Source organism: Ambystoma mexicanum, chromosome 2p (assembly GCF_040938575.1).
Source record: "Ambystoma mexicanum isolate Mex_15411 chromosome 2p, UKY_AmexF1_1, whole genome shotgun sequence".
NCBI lineage: Eukaryota > Metazoa > Chordata > Amphibia > Caudata > Ambystomatidae > Ambystoma > Ambystoma mexicanum.
Window position 1 is genome coordinate 1,231,562,484 of NC_090923.1, and position 18,635 is coordinate 1,231,581,118.

The window sequence follows — 18,635 nt, forward strand, 5'->3', positions numbered from 1 at the left end:
AACTGGAGGCGGGGCCAGCCAAAACCATGGTATTGGAGGCGGGGCCAGCCAAAACCATCGTATTGGAGACCAAAACCATGGTATTGGGTGCGGGGCCTGCCAAAACCATGGTATTGGAGGCGGGGCCTACCAAAACCATGGTATTGGAGGCGGGGCCTACCAAAACCATGGTATTGGAGGAGGGGCCAGCCAAAACCATGGTATTGGAGGCGGGGCTAGCCAAAACCATGGTATTGGAGGCAGGGCTAGCCAAAACCATGGTATTGGAGGCGGGGCCAGCCAGGCGGGGCCAGCTAATTGGAGGCGGGCCAGCCAAAACCATGGTATTGGAGGCGGGTCATTCAAAACCATGGTATTGGAGGCGGGGCCAGCCAAAACCATGGTATTGGAGGCGGGGCCAGCCAAAACCATGGTATTGGAGGCAGGGCCAGCCAAAACCATGGTATTGGAGGCGGGGCCTGCCAAAACCATGGTATTGGAGGCGGGGCCTGCCAAAACCATGATATAAAACCATGGTATTGGAGGTGGGGCCAGCCATAACTATGGTATTAAACCATGGTATTGGAGGCGGGCCTGCCAAAACCATGATATTGGAGGCGGGGCCAGCCAAAACCATGTAACTGGAGGCGGGGCCAGCCAAAACCATGGTATTGGAGGCGGGGCCAGTCAAAACCATGGTATTGGGGGCGGGTCATTTAAAACCATGGTATTGGAGGCGGGGCCAGCCAAAACCATGGTATTGGAGGCCAAAACCATGGTATTGGGTGCGGGGCCTACCAAAACCATGGTATTGGAGGCGGGGCCTACCAAAACCATGGTATTGGAGGCGGGGCCAGCCAAAACCATGGTATTGGAGGCGGGGCTAGCCAAAACCATGGTATTGGAGGCGGGGCCAGCCAGGCCGGGCCAGCTAATTGGAGGCGGGGCCAGCCAAAACCATGGTATTGGAGGCGGGGCCAGCCAAAACCATGATATTGGAGGCGGGGCCAGCCAAAACCATATAACTGGAGGCGGGGCCAGCCAAAACCATGGTATTGGAGGCGGGGCCAGTCAAAACCATGGTATTGGGGGCGGGTCTTTCAAAACAATGGTATTGGAGGCGGGGCCAGCCAAAACCATGGTATTGGAGGCGGGGCCAGCCAAAACCATGGTATTGGAGGCGGGGCCAAAAAAAAACACGATATTGGAGGCGGGGCCTACCAAAACCATGGTATTGGAGGCGGGGCCTACCAAAACCATGGTATTGGAGGCGGGGCCTACCAAAACCATGGTATTGGAGACGGGGCCTACCAAAACCATGGTATTGGAGGCGGGGCCATCAAAAACGATGATATTGGAGGCGGGGCCAGCCAAAACCATGGTATTGGAGGCGGGGCCAGCCAAAACCATGGTATTGGAGGCGGGGCCAGCCAAACCCATGGTATTGGAGGCGGGGCCAGCCAAAACCATGGTATTGGAGGCGGGGCCTGCCAAAACCATGGTATTGGAGGCGGGGCCTACCAAAACCATGGTATTGGAGGCGGGGCCTGCCAAAACCATGGTATTGGAGGCAGGGCCAGGCAAAACCATGGTATTGGAGGCGGGGCCAGCCAAAACCATGGTATTGGAGGCGTGGCCAGCCAAAACCATGGTATTGGAGGCGGGGCCTGCCAAAACCATGTTATTGGAGGCGGGGCCAGTCAAAACCATGGTATTGGGGGCGGGTCATTTAAAACCATGGTATTGGAGGCGGGGCCAGCCAAAACCATGGTATTGGAGGCGGGGCCAGCCTAAACCATGGTATTGGAGGCGGGGCCAAAAAAAACATGATATTGGAGGCGGGGCCAGCCAAAACCATGTAACTGGAGGCGGGGCCAGCCAAAACCATGGTATTGGAGGCGGGGCCCGCCAAAACCATGGAACTGGAGGCGGGACCAGCCAAAACCATGGTATTGGAGGCGGGGCCAGCCAAAACCATGGTATTGGAGGCGGGGCCAGCCAAAACCATGATATTGGAGGCGGGGCAAGCCAAAACCATGATATTGGAGGCGGGGCCAGCCAAAACCATGGTATTGGAGGCGGGGTCTACCAAAACCATGGTATTGGAGGCGGGGCCTGCCAAAACCATGGTATTGGAGGGGGGGCCATTCAAAACCATGGTATTGGAGGCGGGTCATTCAAAACCATAGTATTGGAGGCGGGGCCAGCGAAAACCATGGTATTGGAGGCGGGGCCTGCCAAAACCATGGTATAGGAGGCGGGGCCTGCCAAAACCATGGAATTGGAGGCGGGGCCTGCCAAAACCATGGTATTGGAGGCGGGGCCTGCCACAACCATGGTATTGGAGGCAGGGCCAGCCAAAACCATGGTATTGGAGGCGGAGCCTGCCAAAACCATGGTATTGGAGGCGGGGCCAGCCAAAACCATGGTATTGGAGGCGGGGCCAGCCAAAACCATGGTATTGGAGGCGGGGCCAGCCAAAACCATGATATTGGAGGCGGGGCCATCAAAAACCATGGTATTGTAGGCGGGGCCAGCCAAAACCATGATATAAAACCATGGTATTGGAGGCGGGGCCAGCCAAAACCATGGTATTGGAGGCGGGGCCAGCCAAAACCATGGTATTGGAGGCGGGGCCAGCCAAAACCATGATATTGGAGGCGGGGCCAGCCAAAACCCTGTAACTGGAGGCGGGGCCAGCCAAAACCATGGAACTGGAGGCAGGGCCAGCCAAAACCATGGTATTGGAGGCGGGGCCTACCAAAACCATGGTATTGGAGGCGGGGCCTACCAAAACCATGGTATTGGAGGCGGGGCCTACCAAAACCATGGTATTGGAGGAGGGGCCAGGCAAAACCATGGTATTGGAGGCGGGGCTAGCCAAAACCATGGTATTGGAGGCGGGGCTAGCCAAAACCATGGTATTGGAGGCGGGGCCAGCCAGGCGGGGCCAGCTAATTGGAGGCGGGGCCAGCCAAAACCATGGTATTGGAGGCGGGGCCAGCCTAAACCATGGTATTGGAGGCGGGGCCAGCCAAAACCATGGTATTGGAGGCGGGGTCTACCAAAACCATGGTATTGGAGGCGGGGCCTGCCAAAACCATGGTATTGGAGGGGGGGCCATTCAAAACCATGGTATTGGAGGCGGGTCATTCAAAACCATAGTATTGGAGGCGGGGCCAGCCAAAACCATGGAATTGGAGGCGGGGCCTGCCAAAACCATGGTATTGGAGGCGGGGCCTGCCACAACCATGGTATTGGAGGCGGGGCCAGCCAAAACCATGGTATTGGAGGCGGGGCCAGCCAAAACCATGGTATTGGAGGCGGGGCCTGCCAAAACCATGGTATTGGAGGCAGGGCCTGCCAAAACCATGGTATTGGAGGCGGGGCCAGCCAAAACCATGATATTGGAGGCGGGGCCATCAAAAACCATGGTATTGTAGGCGGGGCCAGCCAAAACCATGATATAAAACCATGGTATTGGAGGCGGAGCCAGCCAAAACCATGGTATTGGAGGCGGGGCCAGCCAAAACCATGGTATTGGAGGCGGGGCCAGCCAAAACCATGATATTGGAGGCGGGGCCAGCCAAAACCATGGTATTGGAGGCGGGGCCAGCCAAAACCATGGTATTGGAGGCGGGGCCAGCCAAAACCATGGAACTGGAGGCGGGGCCAGCCAAAACCATGGAACTGGAGGCGGGGCCTGCCAAAACCATGGTATTGGAGGGGGGGCCATTCAAAACCATGGTTTTGGAGGCGGGTCATTCAAAACCATGGTATTGGAGGCGGGGCCAGCCAAAACCATGGTATTGGAGGCGGGGCCAGCCAAAACCATGGTATTGGAGGCGGGGCCATCAAAAACCATGAAATTGGAGGCGGGGCCAAAAAAACCATGATATTGGAGGCGGGGCCAGCCAAAACCATGGTATTGGAGGCGGGGCCAGCGAAAACCATGGTATTGGAGGCGGGGCCATCAAAAACCATGGTATTGGAGGCGGGGCCAAAAAAAAACCATGATATTGGAGGCGGGGCCATCGAAAACCATGGTATTGTAGGCGGGGCCATCAAAAACCATGATATTGTAGGCGGGGCCATCAAAAACCAGGGTATTGGAGGCGGGGCCTACCAAAACCATGGTATTGGAGGCGGGGCCATCAAAAACCATGGTATTGGAGGCGGGGCCTGCCAAAACCATGGTATAGGAGGCGGGGCCTGCCAAAACCATGGAATTGGAGGCGGGGCCTGCCAAAACCATGGTATTGGAGGCGGAGCCTGCCAAAACCATGGTATTGGAGGCGGGGCCAGCCAAAACCATGGTATTGGAGGCGGGGCCAGCCAAAACCATGGTATTGGAGGCGGGGCCAGCCAAAACCATGATATTGGAGGCGGGGCCATCAAAAACCATGGTATTGTAGGCGGGGCCAGCCAAAACCATGATATAAAACCATGGTATTGGAGGCGGGGCCAGCCAAAACCATGGTATTGGAGGCGGGGCCAGCCAAAACCATGGTATTGGAGGCGGGGCCAGCCAAAACCATGATATTGGAGGCGGGGCCAGCCAAAACCCTGTAACTGGAGGCGGGGCCAGCCAAAACCATGGAACTGGAGGCAGGGCCAGCCAAAACCATGGTATTGGAGGCGGGGCCTACCAAAACCATGGTATTGGAGGCGGGGCCTACCAAAACCATGGTATTGGAGGCGGGGCCTACCAAAACCATGGTATTGGAGGAGGGGCCAGGCAAAACCATGGTATTGGAGGCGGGGCTAGCCAAAACCATGGTATTGGAGGCGGGGCTAGCCAAAACCATGGTATTGGAGGCGGGGCCAGCCAGGCGGGGCCAGCTAATTGGAGGCGGGGCCAGCCAAAACCATGGTATTGGAGGCGGGGCCAGCCTAAACCATGGTATTGGAGGCGGGGCCAGCCAAAACCATGGTATTGGAGGCGGGGTCTACCAAAACCATGGTATTGGAGGCGGGGCCTGCCAAAACCATGGTATTGGAGGGGGGGCCATTCAAAACCATGGTATTGGAGGCGGGTCATTCAAAACCATAGTATTGGAGGCGGGGCCAGCCAAAACCATGGAATTGGAGGCGGGGCCTGCCAAAACCATGGTATTGGAGGCGGGGCCTGCCACAACCATGGTATTGGAGGCGGGGCCAGCCAAAACCATGGTATTGGAGGCGGGGCCAGCCAAAACCATGGTATTGGAGGCGGGGCCTGCCAAAACCATGGTATTGGAGGCAGGGCCTGCCAAAACCATGGTATTGGAGGCGGGGCCAGCCAAAACCATGATATTGGAGGCGGGGCCATCAAAAACCATGGTATTGTAGGCGGGGCCAGCCAAAACCATGATATAAAACCATGGTATTGGAGGCGGAGCCAGCCAAAACCATGGTATTGGAGGCGGGGCCAGCCAAAACCATGGTATTGGAGGCGGGGCCAGCCAAAACCATGATATTGGAGGCGGGGCCAGCCAAAACCATGGTATTGGAGGCGGGGCCAGCCAAAACCATGGTATTGGAGGTGGGGCCAGCCAAAACCATATAACTGGAGGCGGGGCCAGCCAAAACCATGGAACTGGAGGCGGGGCCTGCCAAAACCATGGTATTGGAGGGGGGGCCATTCAAAACCATGGTTTTGGAGGCGGGTCATTCAAAACCATGGTATTGGAGGCGGGGCCAGCCAAAACCATGGTATTGGAGGCGGGGCCAGCCAAAACCATGGTATTGGAGGCGGGGCCATCAAAAACCATGAAATTGGAGGCGGGGCCAAAAAAAAACATGATATTGGAGGCGGGGCCAGCCAAAACCATGGTATTGGAGGCGGGGCCAGCGAAAACCATGGTATTGGAGGCGGGGCCAGCCAAAACCATGGTATTGGAGGCGGGGCCAAAAAAAAACCATGATATTGGAGGCGGGGCCATCGAAAACCATGGTATTGGAGGCGGGGCCAGCCAAAACCATGTAACTGGAGGCGGGGCCAGCCAAAACCATGTAACTGGAGGCGGGGCCAGCCAAAACCATGGTATTGGAGGCGGGGCCAGTCAAAACCATGGTATTGGGGGCGGGTCATTTAAAACCATGGTATTGGAGGCGGGGCCAGCCAAAACCATGGTATTGGAGGCGGGGCCAGCCTAAACCATGGTATTGGAGGCAGGGCCAAAAGAAACATGATATTGGAGGCGGGGCCAGCCAAAACCATGTAACTGGAGGCGGGGCCAGCCAAAACCATGGTATTGGAGGCGGGGCCTACCAAAACCATGGTATTGGAGGCGGGGCCAGCCAAAACCATGGTATTGGAGGCCAAAACCATAGTATTGGGTGCGGGGCCTACCAAAACCATGGTATTGGAGGCGGGGCCTACCAAAACCATGGTATTGGAGGCGGGGCCTACCAAAACCATGGTATTGGAGGCGGGGCCAGCCAAAACCATGGTATTGGAGGCGGGGCCAGCCAGGCCGGGCCAGCTAATTGGAGGCGGGGCCAGCCAAAACCATGGTATTGGAGGCGGGGCCAGCCAAAACCAAGATATTGGAGGCGGGGCCAGACAAAACCATGTAACTGGAGGCGTGGCCCGCATAACCATGTAACTGGAGGCGGGGCCAAAAAAAACATGATATTGGAGGCGGGGCCAGCCAAAACCATGTAACTGGAGGCGGGGCCAGCCAAAACCTGGTATTGGAGGCGGGGCCAGCCAAAACCATGAAATTGGAGGCGGGGCCAGCCAAAACCATGTAACTGGAGGCGGGGCCAGCCAAAACCATGGAACTGGAGGCGGGGCCTGCCAAAACCATGGTATTGGAGGGGGGGGCATTCAAAACCATGGTATTGGAGGGGGGGCCATTCAAAACCATGGTTTTGGAGGCGGGGCCAGCCAAAACCATGTAACTGGAGGCGGGGCCAGCCAAAACCATGGTATTGGAGGCGGGGCCAGTCAAAACCATGGTATTGGGGGCGGGTCATTTAAAACCATGGTATTGGAGGCGGGGCCAGCCAAAACCATGGTATTGGAGGCGGGGCCAGCCTAAACCATGGTATTGGAGGCAGGGCCAAAAGAAACATGATATTGGAGGCGGGGCCAGCCAAAACCATGTAACTGGAGGCGGGGCCAGCCAAAACCATGGTATTGGAGGCGGGGCCTACCAAAACCATGGTATTGGAGGCGGGGCCAGCCAAAACCATGGTATTGGAGGCCAAAACCATAGTATTGGGTGCAGGGCCTACCAAAACCATGGTATTGGAGGCGGGGCCTACCAAAACCATGGTATTGGAGGCGGGGCCTACCAAAACCATGGTATTGGAGGCGGGGCCAGCCAAAACCATGGTATTGGAGGCGGGGCCAGCCAGGCCGGGCCAGCTAATTGGAGGCGGGGCCAGCCAAAACTTTGGTATTGGAGGCGGGGCCAGCCAAAACCATGATATTGGAGGCGGGGCCAGACAAAACCATGTAACTGGAGGCGTGGCCCGCATAACCATGTAACTGGAGGCGGGGCCAAAAAAAAACATGATATTGGAGGCGGGGCCAGCCAAAACCATGTAACTGGAGGCGGGGCCAGCCAAAACCTGGTATTGGAGGCGGGGCCAGCCAAAACCATGAAATTGGAGGCGGGGCCAGCCAAAACCATGTAACTGGAGGCGGGGCCAGCCAAAACCATGGAACTGGAGGCGGGGCCTGCCAAAACCATGGTATTGGAGGGGGGGCCATTCAAAACCATGGTATTGGAGGGGGGGCCATTCAAAACCATGGTTTTGGAGGCGGGGCCAGCCAAAACCATGGTATTGGAGGCGGGGCCAGCCAAAACCATGGTATTGGAGGCGGGGCCATCAAAAACCATGAAATTGGAGGCGGGGCCAAAAAAAACCATGATATTGGAGGCGGGCCAGCCAAAACCATGGTATTGGAGGCGGGGCCAGCGAAAACCATGGTATTGGAGGCGGGGCCATCAAAAACCATGAAATTGGAGGCGGGGCCAAAAAAAACCATGATATTGGAGGCGGGCCAGCCAAAACCATGGTATTGGAGGCGGGGCCAGCGAAAACCATGGTAATGGAGGCGGGGCCATCAAAAACCATGGTATTGGAGGCGGGGCCAAAAAAAACCATGATATTGGAGGCGGGGCCAGCGAAAACCATGGTATTGGAGGCGGGGCCATCGAAAACCATGGTATTGGAGGCGGGGCCATCAAAAACCATGGTATTGGAGGCGGGGCCATCAAAAACCATGGTATTGGAGGCGGGTCCTACCAAAACCATGGTATTGGAGGCGGGGCCATCAAAAACCATGGTATTGGAGGCGGGGCCTGCCAAAACCATGGTATAGGAGGCGGGGCCTGCCAAAACCATGGAATTGGAGGCGGGGCCTGCCAAAACCATGGTATTGGAGGCGGGGCCTGCCAAAACCATGGTATTGGAGGCGGGGCCAGCCAAGGAGGGTATTGGAGGCGGGGCCTGCCAAAACCATGGTATTGGAGGCGGGGCCTGCCAACAAAACCATGGTATTGGAGGCGGGGCCTGCCAAAACCATGGTATTGGAGGCGGGGCCAGCCAAAACCAAGGTATTGGAGGCGGGGCCAGCCAAAACCATGGAACTGGAGGCGGGGCCAGCCAAAACCATGGTATTGGAGGGTATTGGAGGTTGGGCCTGCCAAAACCATGGTATTGGAGGCGGGGCCTGCCAAAACCATGGTATTGGAGGCGGGGCCAGCCAAGGAGGGTATTGGAGGCGGGGCCTGCCAAAACCATAGTATTGGAGGCGGGGCCTGCCAAAACCATGGTATTGGAGGCGGGGCCAGCCAAAACCATGGAACTGGAGGCGGGGCCAGCCAAAACCATGGTATTGGAGGCGAGGCCAGCCAAAACCATGTAACTGGAGGCGGGGCCGGCCAAAACCATGTAACTGGAGGCAGGGCCAGCCAAAACCATGGTATTGGAGGCGGGTCATTCAAAACCATGGTATTGGGGGCGGGGCCTACCAAAACCATGGTATTGGAGGCGGGGCCTACCAAAACCATGGTATTGGAGGCGGGGCCTACCAAAACCATGGTATTGGAGGCGGGGCCTTCCAAAACCATTGTATTGGAGGCAGGGCCTACCAAAACCATGGTATTGGAGGCGGGGCCATCAAAAACCATGATATTGGAGGCGGGGCCAGCCAAAACCTTGTGACTGGAGGCGGGGCCAGCCAAAACCATGGTATTGGAGGCGGGGCCAGCCAAAACCATCGTATTGGAGACCAAAACCATGGTATTGGGTGCGGGGCCTGCCAAAACCATGGTATTGGAGGCGGGGCCTACCAAAACCATGGTATTGGAGGCGGGGCCTACCAAAACCATGGTATTGGAGGAGGGGCCAGCCAAAACCATGGTATTGGAGGCGGGGCTAGCCAAAACCATGGTATTGGAGGCAGGGCTAGCCAAAACCATGGTGTTGGAGGCGGGGCCAAAAAAAACCATGATATTGGAGGCGGGGCCAGCGAAAACCATGGTATTGGAGGCGGGGCCATCGAAAACCATGGTATTGGAGGCGGGGCCATCAAAAACCATGGTATTGGAGGCGGGGCCATCAAAAACCATGGTATTGGAGGCGGGTCCTACCAAAACCATTGTATTGGAGGCGGGGCCATCAAAAACCATGGTATTGGAGGCGGGGCCTGCCAAAACCATGGTATAGGAGGCGGGGCCTGCCAAAACCATGGAATTGGAGGCGGGGCCTGCCAAAACCATGGTATTGGAGGCGGGGCCTGCCAAAACCATGGTATTGGAGGCGGGGCCAGCCAAGGAGGGTATTGGAGGCGGGGCCTGCCAAAACCATGGTATTGGAGGCGGGGCCTGCCAACAAAACCATGGTATTGGAGGCGGGGCCTGCCAAAACCATGGTATTGGAGGCGGGGCCAGCCAAAACCAAGGTATTGGAGGCGGGGCCAGCCAAAACCATGGAACTGGAGGCAGGGCCAGCCAAAACCATGGTATTGGAGGGTATTGGAGGTTGGGCCTGCCAAAACCATGGTATTGGAGGCGGGGCCTGCCAAAACCATGGTATTGGAGGCGGGGCCAGCCAAGGAGGGTATTGGAGGCGGGGCCTGCCAAAACCATGGTATTGGAGGCGGGGCCTGCCAAAACCATGGTATTGGAGGCGGGGCCAGCCAAAACCATGGAACTGGAGGCGGGGCCAGCCAAAACCATGGTATTGGAGGCGGGGCCAGCCAAAACCATGGTATTGGAGGCGGGGCCAGCCAAAACCATGGAACTGGAGGCGGGGCCAGCCAAAACCATGGAACTGGAGGCGGGGCCTGCCAAAACCATGGTATTGGAGGCGGGGCCAGCCAAAACCATGGTATTGGAGGCGGGGCCAGCCAAAACCATGGTATTGGAGGCGGGGCCATCAAAAACCATGAAATTGGAGGCGGGGCCAAAAAAACCATGATATTGGAGGCGGGGCCAGCCAAAACCATGGTATTGGAGGCGGGGCCAGCGAAAACCATGGTATTGGAGGCGGGGCCATCAAAAACCATGGTATTGGAGGCGGGGCCAAAAAAAAACCATGATATTGGAGGCGGGGCCATCGAAAACCATGGTATTGTAGGCGGGGCCATCAAAAACCATGATATTGTAGGCGGGGCCATCAAAAACCAGGGTATTGGAGGCGGGGCCTACCAAAACCATGGTATTGGAGGCGGGGCCATCAAAAACCATGGTATTGGAGGCGGGGCCTGCCAAAACCATGGTATAGGAGGCGGGGCCTGCCAAAACCATGGAATTGGAGGCGGGGCCTGCCAAAACCATGGTATTGGAGGCGGAGCCTGCCAAAACCATGGTATTGGAGGCGGGGCCAGCCAAAACCATGGTATTGGAGGCGGGGCCAGCCAAAACCATGGTATTGGAGGCGGGGCCAGCCAAAACCATGATATTGGAGGCGGGGCCATCAAAAACCATGGTATTGTAGGCGGGGCCAGCCAAAACCATGATATAAAACCATGGTATTGGAGGCGGGGCCAGCCAAAACCATGGTATTGGAGGCGGGGCCAGCCAAAACCATGGTATTGGAGGCGGGGCCAGCCAAAACCATGATATTGGAGGCGGGGCCAGCCAAAACCCTGTAACTGGAGGCGGGGCCAGCCAAAACCATGGAACTGGAGGCAGGGCCAGCCAAAACCATGGTATTGGAGGCGGGGCCTACCAAAACCATGGTATTGGAGGCGGGGCCTACCAAAACCATGGTATTGGAGGCGGGGCCTACCAAAACCATGGTATTGGAGGAGGGGCCAGGCAAAACCATGGTATTGGAGGCGGGGCTAGCCAAAACCATGGTATTGGAGGCGGGGCTAGCCAAAACCATGGTATTGGAGGCGGGGCCAGCCAGGCGGGGCCAGCTAATTGGAGGCGGGGCCAGCCAAAACCATGGTATTGGAGGCGGGGCCAGCCTAAACCATGGTATTGGAGGCGGGGCCAGCCAAAACCATGGTATTGGAGGCGGGGTCTACCAAAACCATGGTATTGGAGGCGGGGCCTGCCAAAACCATGGTATTGGAGGGGGGGCCATTCAAAACCATGGTATTGGAGGCGGGTCATTCAAAACCATAGTATTGGAGGCGGGGCCAGCCAAAACCATGGAATTGGAGGCGGGGCCTGCCAAAACCATGGTATTGGAGGCGGGGCCTGCCACAACCATGGTATTGGAGGCGGGGCCAGCCAAAACCATGGTATTGGAGGCGGGGCCAGCCAAAACCATGGTATTGGAGGCGGGGCCTGCCAAAACCATGGTATTGGAGGCAGGGCCTGCCAAAACCATGGTATTGGAGGCGGGGCCAGCCAAAACCATGATATTGGAGGCGGGGCCATCAAAAACCATGGTATTGTAGGCGGGGCCAGCCAAAACCATGATATAAAACCATGGTATTGGAGGCGGAGCCAGCCAAAACCATGGTATTGGAGGCGGGGCCAGCCAAAACCATGGTATTGGAGGCGGGGCCAGCCAAAACCATGATATTGGAGGCGGGGCCAGCCAAAACCATGGTATTGGAGGCGGGGCCAGCCAAAACCATGGTATTGGAGGTGGGGCCAGCCAAAACCATATAACTGGAGGCGGGGCCAGCCAAAACCATGGAACTGGAGGCGGGGCCTGCCAAAACCATGGTATTGGAGGGGGGGCCATTCAAAACCATGGTTTTGGAGGCGGGTCATTCAAAACCATGGTATTGGAGGCGGGGCCAGCCAAAACCATGGTATTGGAGGCGGGGCCAGCCAAAACCATGGTATTGGAGGCGGGGCCATCAAAAACCATGAAATTGGAGGCGGGGCCAAAAAAAAACATGATATTGGAGGCGGGGCCAGCCAAAACCATGGTATTGGAGGCGGGGCCAGCGAAAACCATGGTATTGGAGGCGGGGCCAGCCAAAACCATGGTATTGGAGGCGGGGCCAAAAAAAAACCATGATATTGGAGGCGGGGCCATCGAAAACCATGGTATTGGAGGCGGGGCCAGCCAAAACCATGTAACTGGAGGCGGGGCCAGCCAAAACCATGTAACTGGAGGCGGGGCCAGCCAAAACCATGGTATTGGAGGCGGGGCCAGTCAAAACCATGGTATTGGGGGCGGGTCATTTAAAACCATGGTATTGGAGGCGGGGCCAGCCAAAACCATGGTATTGGAGGCGGGGCCAGCCTAAACCATGGTATTGGAGGCAGGGCCAAAAGAAACATGATATTGGAGGCGGGGCCAGCCAAAACCATGTAACTGGAGGCGGGGCCAGCCAAAACCATGGTATTGGAGGCGGGGCCTACCAAAACCATGGTATTGGAGGCGGGGCCAGCCAAAACCATGGTATTGGAGGCCAAAACCATAGTATTGGGTGCGGGGCCTACCAAAACCATGGTATTGGAGGCGGGGCCTACCAAAACCATGGTATTGGAGGCGGGGCCTACCAAAACCATGGTATTGGAGGCGGGGCCAGCCAAAACCATGGTATTGGAGGCGGGGCCAGCCAGGCCGGGCCAGCTAATTGGAGGCGGGGCCAGCCAAAACCATGGTATTGGAGGCGGGGCCAGCCAAAACCAAGATATTGGAGGCGGGGCCAGACAAAACCATGTAACTGGAGGCGTGGCCCGCATAACCATGTAACTGGAGGCGGGGCCAAAAAAAACATGATATTGGAGGCGGGGCCAGCCAAAACCATGTAACTGGAGGCGGGGCCAGCCAAAACCTGGTATTGGAGGCGGGGCCAGCCAAAACCATGAAATTGGAGGCGGGGCCAGCCAAAACCATGTAACTGGAGGCGGGGCCAGCCAAAACCATGGAACTGGAGGCGGGGCCTGCCAAAACCATGGTATTGGAGGGGGGGCCATTCAAAACCATGGTATTGGAGGGGGGGCCATTCAAAACCATGGTTTTGGAGGCGGGGCCAGCCAAAACCATGTAACTGGAGGCGGGGCCAGCCAAAACCATGGTATTGGAGGCGGGGCCAGTCAAAACCATGGTATTGGGGCGGGTCATTTAAAACCATGGTATTGGAGGCGGGGCCAGCCAAAACCATGGTATTGGAGGCGGGGCCAGCCTAAACCATGGTATTGGAGGCAGGGCCAAAAGAAACATGATATTGGAGGCGGGGCCAGCCAAAACCATGTAACTGGAGGCGGGGCCAGCCAAAACCATGGTATTGGAGGCGGGGCCTACCAAAACCATGGTATTGGAGGCGGGGCCAGCCAAAACCATGGTATTGGAGGCCAAAACCATAGTATTGGGTGCGGGGCCTACCAAAACCATGGTATTGGAGGCGGGGCCTACCAAAACCATGGTATTGGAGGCGGGGCCTACCAAAACCATGGTATTGGAGGCGGGGCCAGCCAAAACCATGGTATTGGAGGCGGGGCCAGCCAGGCCGGGCCAGCTAATTGGAGGCGGGGCCAGCCAAAACTTTGGTATTGGAGGCGGGGCCAGCCAAAACCATGATATTGGAGGCGGGGCCAGACAAAACCATGTAACTGGAGGCGTGGCCCGCATAACCATGTAACTGGAGGCGGGGCCAAAAAAAAACATGATATTGGAGGCGGGGCCAGCCAAAACCATGTAACTGGAGGCGGGGCCAGCCAAAACCTGGTATTGGAGGCGGGGCCAGCCAAAACCATGAAATTGGAGGCGGGGCCAGCCAAAACCATGTAACTGGAGGCGGGGCCAGCCAAAACCATGGAACTGGAGGCGGGGCCTGCCAAAACCATGGTATTGGAGGGGGGGCCATTCAAAACCATGGTATTGGAGGGGGGGCCATTCAAAACCATGGTTTTGGAGGCGGGGCCAGCCAAAACCATGGTATTGGAGGCGGGGCCAGCCAAAACCATGGTATTGGAGGCGGGGCCATCAAAAACCATGAAATTGGAGGCGGGGCCAAAAAAAACCATGATATTGGAGGCGGGCCAGCCAAAACCATGGTATTGGAGGCGGGGCCAGCGAAAACCATGGTATTGGAGGCGGGGCCATCAAAAACCATGAAATTGGAGGCGGGGCCAAAAAAAACCATGATATTGGAGGCGGGCCAGCCAAAACCATGGTATTGGAGGCGGGGCCAGCGAAAACCATGGTAATGGAGGCGGGGCCATCAAAAACCATGGTATTGGAGGCGGGGCCAAAAAAAACCATGATATTGGAGGCGGGGCCAGCGAAAACCATGGTATTGGAGGCGGGGCCATCGAAAACCATGGTATTGGAGGCGGGGCCATCAAAAACCATGGTATTGGAGGCGGGGCCATCAAAAACCATGGTATTGGAGGCGGGTCCTACCAAAACCATGGTATTGGAGGCGGGGCCATCAAAAACCATGGTATTGGAGGCGGGGCCTGCCAAAACCATGGTATAGGAGGCGGGGCCTGCCAAAACCATGGAATTGGAGGCGGGGCCTGCCAAAACCATGGTATTGGAGGCGGGGCCTGCCAAAACCATGGTATTGGAGGCGGGGCCAGCCAAGGAGGGTATTGGAGGCGGGGCCTGCCAAAACCATGGTATTGGAGGCGGGGCCTGCCAACAAAACCATGGTATTGGAGGCGGGGCCTGCCAAAACCATGGTATTGGAGGCGGGGCCAGCCAAAACCAAGGTATTGGAGGCGGGGCCAGCCAAAACCATGGAACTGGAGGCGGGGCCAGCCAAAACCATGGTATTGGAGGGTATTGGAGGTTGGGCCTGCCAAAACCATGGTATTGGAGGCGGGGCCTGCCAAAACCATGGTATTGGAGGCGGGGCCAGCCAAGGAGGGTATTGGAGGCGGGGCCTGCCAAAACCATAGTATTGGAGGCGGGGCCTGCCAAAACCATGGTATTGGAGGCGGGGCCAGCCAAAACCATGGAACTGGAGGCGGGGCCAGCCAAAACCATGGTATTGGAGGCGAGGCCAGCCAAAACCATGTAACTGGAGGCGGGGCCGGCCAAAACCATGTAACTGGAGGCAGGGCCAGCCAAAACCATGGTATTGGAGGCGGGTCATTCAAAACCATGGTATTGGGGGCGGGGCCTACCAAAACCATGGTATTGGAGGCGGGGCCTACCAAAACCATGGTATTGGAGGCGGGGCCTACCAAAACCATGGTATTGGAGGCGGGGCCTTCCAAAACCATTGTATTGGAGGCAGGGCCTACCAAAACCATGGTATTGGAGGCGGGGCCATCAAAAACCATGATATTGGAGGCGGGGCCAGCCAAAACCATGTGACTGGAGGCGGGGCCAGCCAAAACCATGGTATTGGAGGCGGGGCCAGCCAAAACCATCGTATTGGAGACCAAAACCATGGTATTGGGTGCGGGGCCTGCCAAAACCATGGTATTGGAGGCGGGGCCTACCAAAACCATGGTATTGGAGGCGGGGCCTACCAAAACCATGGTATTGGAGGAGGGGCCAGCCAAAACCATGGTATTGGAGGCGGGGCTAGCCAAAACCATGGTATTGGAGGCAGGGCTAGCCAAAACCATGGTGTTGGAGGCGGGGCCAAAAAAAACCATGATATTGGAGGCGGGGCCAGCGAAAACCATGGTATTGGAGGCGGGGCCATCGAAAACCATGGTATTGGAGGCGGGGCCATCAAAAACCATGGTATTGGAGGCGGGGCCATCAAAAACCATGGTATTGGAGGCGGGTCCTACCAAAACCATTGTATTGGAGGCGGGGCCATCAAAAACCATGGTATTGGAGGCGGGGCCTGCCAAAACCATGGTATAGGAGGCGGGGCCTGCCAAAACCATGGAATTGGAGGCGGGGCCTGCCAAAACCATGGTATTGGAGGCGGGGCCTGCCAAAACCATGGTATTGGAGGCGGGGCCAGCCAAGGAGGGTATTGGAGGCGGGGCCTGCCAAAACCATGGTATTGGAGGCGGGGCCTGCCAACAAAACCATGGTATTGGAGGCGGGGCCTGCCAAAACCATGGTATTGGAGGCGGGGCCAGCCAAAACCAAGGTATTGGAGGCGGGGCCAGCCAAAACCATGGAACTGGAGGCAGGGCCAGCCAAAACCATGGTATTGGAGGGTATTGGAGGTTGGGCCTGCCAAAACCATGGTATTGGAGGCGGGGCCTGCCAAAACCATGGTATTGGAGGCGGGGCCAGCCAAGGAGGGTATTGGAGGCGGGGCCTGCCAAAACCATGGTATTGGAGGCGGGGCCTGCCAAAACCATGGTATTGGAGGCGGGGCCAGCCAAAACCATGGAACTGGAGGCGGGGCCAGCCAAAACCATGGTATTGGAGGCGAGGCCAGCCAAAACCATGTAACTGGAGGCGGGGCCGGCCAAAACCATGTAACTGGAGGCAGGGCCAGCCAAAACCATGGTATTGGAGGCGGGTCATTCAAAACCATGGTATTGGGGGCGGGGCCTACCAAAACCATGGTATTGGAGGCGGGGCCTACCAAAACCATGGTATTGGAGGCGGGGCCTACCAAAACCATGGTATTGGAGGCGGGGCCTTCCAAAACCATTGTATTGGAGGCAGGGCCTACCAAAACCATGGTATTGGAGGCGGGGCCATCAAAAACCATGATATTGGAGGCGGGGCCAGCCAAAACCATGTAACTGGAGGCGGGGCCAGCCAAAACCATGGTATTGGAGGCGGGGCCAGCCAAAACCATCGTATTGGAGACCAAAACCATGGTATTGGGTGCGGGGCCTGCCAAAACCATGGTATTGGAGGCGGGGCCTACCAAAACCATGGTATTGGAGGCGGGGCCTACCAAAACCATGGTATTGGAGGAGGGGCCAGCCAAAACCATGGTATTGGAGGCGGGGCTAGCCAAAACCATGGTATTGGAGGCAGGGCTAGCCAAAACCATGGTATTGGAGGCGGGGCCAGCCAGGCGGGGCCAGCTAATTGGAGGCGGGCCAGCCAAAACCATGGTATTGGAGGCGGGTCATTCAAAACCATGGTATTGGAGGCGGGGCCTACCAAAACCATGGTATTGGAGACGGGGCCTACCAAAACCATGGTATTGGAGGCGGGGCCATCAAAAACGATGATATTGGAGGCGGGGCCAGCCAAAACCATGGTATTGGAGGCGGGGCCAGCCAAAACCATGGTATTGGAGGCGGGGCCAGCCAAACCCATGGTATTGGAGGCGGGGCCAGCCAAAACCATGGTATTGGAGGCGGGGCCTGCCAAAACCATGGTATTGGAGGCGGGGCCTACCAAAACCATGGTATTGGAGGCGGGGCCTGCCAAAACCATGGTATTGGAGGCAGGGCCAGGCAAAACCATGGTATTGGAGGCGGGGCCAGCCAAAACCATGGTATTGGAGGCGTGGCCAGCCAAAACCATGGTATTGGAGGCGGGGCCTGCCAAAACCATGGTATTGGAGGCGGGGCCAGTCAAAACCATGGTATTGGGGGCGGGTCATTTAAAACCATGGTATTGGAGGCGGGGCCAGCCAAAACCATGGTATTGGAGGCGGGGCCAGCCTAAACCATGGTATTGGAGGCGGGGCCAAAAAAAACATGATATTGGAGGCGGGGCCAGCCAAAACCATGTAACTGGAGGCGGGGCCAGCCAAAACCATGGTATTGGAGGCGGGGCCCGCCAAAACCATGGAACTGGAGGCGGGACCAGCCAAAACCATGGTATTGGAGGCGGGGCCAGCCAAAACCATGGTATTGGAGGCGGGGCCAGCCAAAACCATGATATTGGAGGCGGGGCAAGCCAAAACCATGATATTGGAGGCGGGGCCAGCCAAAACCATGGTATTGGAGGCGGGGTCTACCAAAACCATGGTATTGGAGGCGGGGCCTGCCAAAACCATGGTATTGGAGGGGGGGCCATTCAAAACCATGGTATTGGAGGCGGGTCATTCAAAACCATAGTATTGGAGGCGGGGCCAGCCAAAACCATGGTATTGGAGGCGGGGCCTGCCAAAACCATGGAATAGGAGGCGGGGCCTGCCAAAACCATGGAATTGGAGGCGGGGCCTGCCAAAACCATGGTATTGGAGGCGGGGCCTGCCACAACCATGGTATTGGAGGCAGGGCCAGCCAAAACCATGGTATTGGAGGCGGAGCCTGCCAAAACCATGGTATTGGAGGCGGGGCCAGCCAAAACCATGGTATTGGAGGCGGGGCCAGCCAAAACCATGGTATTGGAGGCGGGGCCAGCCAAAACCATGATATTGGAGGCGGGGCCATCAAAAACCATGGTATTGTAGG